Source organism: Notamacropus eugenii, chromosome 3 (assembly GCF_028372415.1).
Source record: "Notamacropus eugenii isolate mMacEug1 chromosome 3, mMacEug1.pri_v2, whole genome shotgun sequence".
NCBI classification, from domain to species: domain Eukaryota; kingdom Metazoa; phylum Chordata; class Mammalia; order Diprotodontia; family Macropodidae; genus Notamacropus; species Notamacropus eugenii.
This window is the reverse complement of record NC_092874.1, coordinates 226,967,650-226,974,181: the sequence shown is the minus strand read 5'-3', so window position 1 is coordinate 226,974,181 and position 6,532 is coordinate 226,967,650.

Below are 6,532 nucleotides of genomic sequence, written 5' to 3'. Positions count from 1 at the left end.
CTATTTAAGGGGAATTGGATAAATCTGCCCTCCTCAATGGGGAGTTCTGCCTTTATTCTTTACTGCATAGAAACGGTTTACGGCAGTGAAGCTTAGGCAAGAGAGTAAGGATTCTTCAGTCGGCAAAACCGACTGCTTTCCCGAGTCTGATCAAGAGCCAGCTCTTGTCCCAGAGATTCATTCCAGAGCAGAGTGGACAGAAAAGCAGTCGAATAACAATCCTTCCCGCACCCACTGGCAGGGGAGCAGTCTCTCTCACATCTTTACTGGCCATATCTACATTATTTGAATTTCCTCCACTCGAGGGGAAGTTCAAATAAATTCAAACAATTTCGGCAGCCTGGCAGCCCGATCTTGTATTCTATCCATAACAAAGCGAAGGACAAAATTCCTAGCCGAAATAAAGCGGACGTCAGAGCAGAAAATTTGTTTCGAGATTCCCACGGAGTTTCTAGCAGTTTCCTCTGCAGCAGAGACCCGAGACTTGGCAAGGAGGACCAAGCATAGGTTGGAATCGTAGTGGTACTTACTCTGAGATTTGTGTATATTTCGGAGATTGGGGAACGGCTGGGGGGCTTCTTTTACCTGAACTATCCAGATCATCTGACAATGTGAACCACCGTCTAGGGCAAAGGGCCAGAAAGCGCTGTCCTCTTGAGAAAGGCTCTTCGTTGTCCTCAGCTCAAATATAAACTCAGAGAAAGTCCAACCCTATCCTTTGGGAAAGAGTGCGCAAGCCTCCTCAAACCCAAGACTCCATAAGCGAGAGCTCTCACCCGGAACCCCAAGGTGGAGAAGTATGGGCCCCCTGGAGCGCAGCATGTCCCTATGGGAACGAAAATTAGAGAAAAGCTCTTCGAAAAATATCGCGTTTTGAAATGTAGAAATTACATCCATTTGCCATTGTTTATTTCTTCTTGTTGTTCCAAATTCAACCCTAAATTTCTCCGACTGTCTGTCCCCCCAGCCTTTCCTCCATTCCTGCCCCGAAGGGGCAGAGAACTCGTTTTCCTGAATTCGAGCTGTCCCTGGCCTGAGAGTGGCCAGAAACTCGTTTTTTATAAAGAAACAATTCAATCTTCAAGCCAGCTGCATGGAGAGAAGAAAGAGGTTTTCGCCTAGTTAGAGCTTCGAACTGACAGCGCGTCGGTTGAAGCTGGGCCTTTTGAGGGAGCCCCTTCCAATGCGTTTGAGGAACGCAACAATATTCATTTCTAGGGGATCGGAACCAGTCACTGTGACGGACCAGTTCTTGAAGACTTGCTCCTACTTAGAACTTTTCTTGTCTTAGTCCTGTCGGGAGAATTTTCTGAGTGCCGAGGCAACTTGAAGTTCCATTGTGCTCTTACAGAACTGAGAGAGGAAAGCGTAAAGGAAATATTAAGACATCGTCAAATCCTTGAGTCCAAGAATTTGGCTAAAGGAATAAAATTATATCTTTCTTTTCACTAATCTCTAACTGAAACTTAACATTTCCTTCATTTATGAATAATTGCTACTACTACAATAAAAACTTGTTTCTGAGAAGAGGTCTAGGGTTTCAGTTGATCGCCAAAGGAGTTCAGGACGCAAATAAGGTTCCGAACTCCTAGTCCAGACCAATCCCATCATTTTAAAGATGAGGAAACAGGCACAGAGAGGGGATAGGGACGTGACTAGTGCCGCCCAGGTGCCGCATTTAGAATTCAATTCTTCTTCCAGTTCTCCTTCAATCACACTTCCATTAAAGCACTTCCAGGAAAGATGTTCCTGCCCAATATCTAGCCCTTCTCTCCTTTCACCCCAACCCTTTGTACCCATGTCTGCCCCTGAGGTGGAAGGCTTGTCGAAATTAAAAGTTCTTTGTGTCCCCGCTACCTGTGTTTCTTTTAAACTGGCCTGGGTAGGCAGCGGTGTCTATATGGCTTCCCTTCAGTCCTTTGACAGGCTTTCAAATGCGGGTACGGAAAATAAGCATGCAGAGTAACTGGAACACTAAGAAAGACTGAACTTCCCGTAGATTCAACTTGACTCAGGAATCTGCTCTCTCTGCAGAAGTGTGCATTTAAAGCGAGAAGGCAGACATACTTTTTAATGTTTCGAACCAAGGTTAGAGGAAAGGAGGTAAGGATTAACAACAAAGATCAAGAGGCAAGAGCCATGTGGCTCAAGACATTTTTGCTCCCCCTCTCCCTAGAGGAGAATGCAAGTCATATTGATCATCATGATCCTTAATATTATGCATTGTCATTATTCAGCTTTACTCTGCTGATCTTATCCCAGCCAGAAGAGGCTTCTGACCCTACCTGGAGTGAGCGACATTGTTGAAAAAGAATAAAATAAAATAAAAACCTTAACCTAGGGATGAACCTACTGTGAAGGAAAGGTTCTGCTTGGGTGAGATCTGCAGTGTTTACTAGGTCAAGGAGCTTAGATGCAGAAATAAAGGTAAAGCAATTCCTTTGTCCTTGTAAATGTGCCTGGGTTGGAGTCTCCTGAAGATGGGAAGAGGTGTTGAAATTGGGTGTGTGTAGACAGCTAGTCTCTTCAGGTGTATGTAATAGTCCTTTACTTTTGAAGAGGTCAGAAGCTAAAAGGGATCTTTTACCAACAAGTCGCCTGAGAGAATTTCTGCCAAGTGTGGGAGGCCAGTGAAAATATGCCAGAGGTGACTGACTCTCCATTTTCAAGAGGCATTTATTATGTCTCTCCAGTGCTGCCTGCAATCTCAGGGATATTCCAAGATGTCATTGACTAAGTATCCTTAGAATGTCACTTCTGAAAAAAAGAAAAAAGACTGGGAATGGAGTGAGGATACTCCATCTAGGGAGAAATACTCACTTTCAGGAGAATTTTCTAAAGTGACCTTTTGTGGTTGGACCCTTGTTGTTGTTCACTTGTCTGACTCTTTGTAACCCCATTTGGGGTTTTCTTAGCAAAGAAACTGTAGTCTTTTGCCATTTCCTTCTCCAGCTTGTTTTGCAGATGAGAAACTAAGGCAAAAATGGTTAAGTAACTTGCCAAGTAAGTGTGTGAGGATTAAATGACTTGCCTATTAAGTATCTGAAGTCAGATTTAAACTCAGGAAAATGAGTCTTCCTGGCTCCCTACCCAGTATCTTATCAATTGTACCACCTATGGGAGCTCCCTAATTATTCATGTTTATATTTAGGAGAAAGAATCATTTTTTTTCCTTGCATGAACTGGGTATTCACTTATGATGTCCTTCTTCAGGGTCTTATCAAAAATAACATCATTCATCTCCTTTTTTCTAAAGAAAATTTTGAAATAAGATATATTATTTTTCCATTGGCAGATGGATCTGGAAGGAATGATATTCTGGGGCATTTCCCTGGGTGAAGTCTACCAACTGAAAAAGTCTGAGAGCCATTATTCTAGAGAATTTAACAGGTCCCCAACACAAATGGGAAGTAGAGAATAAGCAATTTTCTATCTGATTCCCAGATAGCTTTTCATATCTTCCAAACTATACTACTCATTGGTTTTGGTCTCTATGGAAAAAGAGGTAGTGATATATAGATGGTTTTCATGAGAAAGAATTATTTCTGAGGTGAGTCAGTCTCACAGAAGAACCCTTACTTTGGACCTCTTTTAACCTACAAAAGCAAAACGCCAAGCAATTACTAATGAATTTCAGGCTGCTTACACAAATTTTACATCCAGGCTCTGCACTGTCGCAAATGAAGGAAAATTTTGGCAATCACCTGGTTAATTTGATCTGTCCAGATAGACCATCTGAATAATTCAGGCCCCTAGGTATATATTCTAAATGATGAAATTCAAATTTGATTTAGTTTTCACAACCTAATCTAAGACCACCCCAACTTTCTAAACTTTTCTCACATTACTCCACTCTGTGTACATCCATGCTTCGGAGAAATTAGATTATTTCTGTCCCCAGAGGTCTTTCTGTATTTATGCTCATGCCAATCCTTACACCTGGAAATCCTTCCTTCTGTCTCTTCCCCTTTTCTATTCCTATTTATCTTATAATACCTATTGCAAGGCCACAGAAAATTTGCTTTCTCTTTATCTCCTCCCCACCCACATACATAGCAATATTTTGTCTCTGATATCACAGAGCACTTTATTCTGCCCCTCTAATGTTCATATCACATGCATTAGCATTGCCAATGTCAGATCCCTCACTATATGGCAATCCACTAGAGAAGAAGGTTCCTGTTTTAGTTAAATGTTTCCCAGTGACTACCACAGTGCTCTACACAGAGTAGGCACCTAATAAATAAATAAATGCCAGTGGTTTGATTTTTTGACCATCACAGATCCATTTTAATTAAACTTCTACCTTACCTGATGTGTAGACAAATCCCCAATTACCTCACTTTGAAAGTGGATTTGAAGTCACTTAAAAAAAAATAAACCTCTATTGAAAGTAGTCAGGATACAATTCCAGAGGACTCATGAGGAAAAAATCCTATCCACCTCCAGAAAGAGAACTGATGAACTCTGAGTACAAATTGAAGTATAATTTTCTTACTTTATTTTTTCTTGCTTTTTTAAAGAAATTGACTAATATGGAAATATATTTTGCATGATTTCACATGTATAATTGATACTATATTGCTTGCCTTCTCAGTGGGTGGGGGAGACGATGAAAGGTAGAATGAGAATTGGAATTCAAAATTTAAAAACAAGAATGTTTAAAATAAATTAATAAAATTTTTAAAAAAATATTTTAAAAAATAAAGAAAATGATCAAAGTAGACACCTTTTTTTTTTACCAAAAAATTTAAACATAATTTTTAAAAATAATGCCTCAGTCTTCAAATGATTTCTCCCCATCCTTCCCAGTACCTGGGTGTGGGGACCATGACAACCTGCGAGTAGTGCTCCCTCAGTTCTACCCTGTTTTGCATTCTAACTGTGGCTCAATGGAAATAACACCAGCTGCCTGTGAGTTCGGCTGTCTGCCAGACTCTTTGGCATCCTTCCCCATCCTGGCATATTGGCAGGGAGCGGAATACCAAAATACCCAAAACCCCATCATCACTATAGTCATGTTAATGGCCCTAACATGAGGCTGAAGTTAAGGTCATCAAGTGAGAAGAAATGTCCAGTCCGTTGAAGCTGGAGCTCAATTGATAGAGGAATCAGTCCCTCCCCAAATGGAAAAGAAATGGGTGAGTGGTTTTGTTAAAAAATTTTTAGCCACATATACAGCAGTACCACAGACTCTAAGGCTATTTATACAGTGCCAAACATCTGGATCACAGATTCACAGAATGTTAGATTTGAGAAGGGACAGTGAATATGATCTAATGCAACCTGTTATTTTCACATGAGGAAAATTAGTTTCAAAGAAGTGAAATGATTTGCCCAAGTTGAAATGACTAGAAAGTGACAGAGCCAGGATATAAACTTGAACTCTGATTCCCATCTAACCCTCTTTCCATTGCTCCACATAGCATTTTCACTGCAGAGAAAGAAAAATGTCAATCTAGAATGAGGTTTCCAAATATTCAGTGTTTGATGGTATTTAAGCAAAATATACAAATCATTCGTAAAATTTTGTTTCCATCCAGTTTAGTTTTGTGCAGACCCAACCTAAATGCATATGTCAAACCTTCTGAATCTAATTAAGGGCAAGTCTACAAACTGGGGTGAGTCTAGGAGAGAAAAGGCACTGAAATAATGTGAGTGAGAACAATGCCAATCCAATATATTGGTTAACCTTGGGAAGCAAGAGGTTTTTTTGAAGGTCTGTACAACCAAGTTATCGGAATAACATACTCTGGAAATTATTCTCATTATTAAAGAAAAAGTCAGCCACAGACTCAACTCCTTGTCTTTCCATAAACCCTCCTTCCATCCTCCTAACTTCTGTAGAGGGCAACACCAGCCTTCCAAGTCCTGAAGGTTGGAAACCTACTTGTCATCCTCAATTCCTCGCTATCTCTCACTTCCCATATCCAAGATGTTGCTAAGGTCTGTCAATTTCACCTTTACAGTATCTCTCAGATGAGCCCCCTTCTCTCCTCTGAGCCTGTCCTCACTCTAGTGCAGATCCTACTCATTTCATACGTAGTCAATAGCCTACTGATGATCTGCCTGCCTCAGGTCTCACCTCTTCAATCCATCCTCCATTCAGCCACCAAAATGACTTTCATAAAAGGCAGATCTGATCGTGTCACCTCCACCACCCCCACCTCAAAAAGCTCTCATGACTCTCTATTGCTTCTAGTATCAAATAAAAAACAACAACCCTGTTGGGGGTTCAAAGTCCATCATAACCTATTCCCCCTCCCATGCTTCTAGTCTTACTTCCCTTACTCTCTGCTAGGTACTTTTCAAACCAGTAACACTGACTCCCTAGCTATTCTACAAACAAGACATTCTCTTTGTGTTGGACATTTTCTCTACTACCTCCCATGCCTGGGATGCTCTCCCTCCTCATTTCTGCCTACTGGTTTTCCTGGCTTCCTTTAAATCCCAATCCCTCCTAATTTTAGTGACTTCCCTAATTATTTCATATTTATCTTGTGTATAGCTTGTTTGTACATAGTTGTTTGCT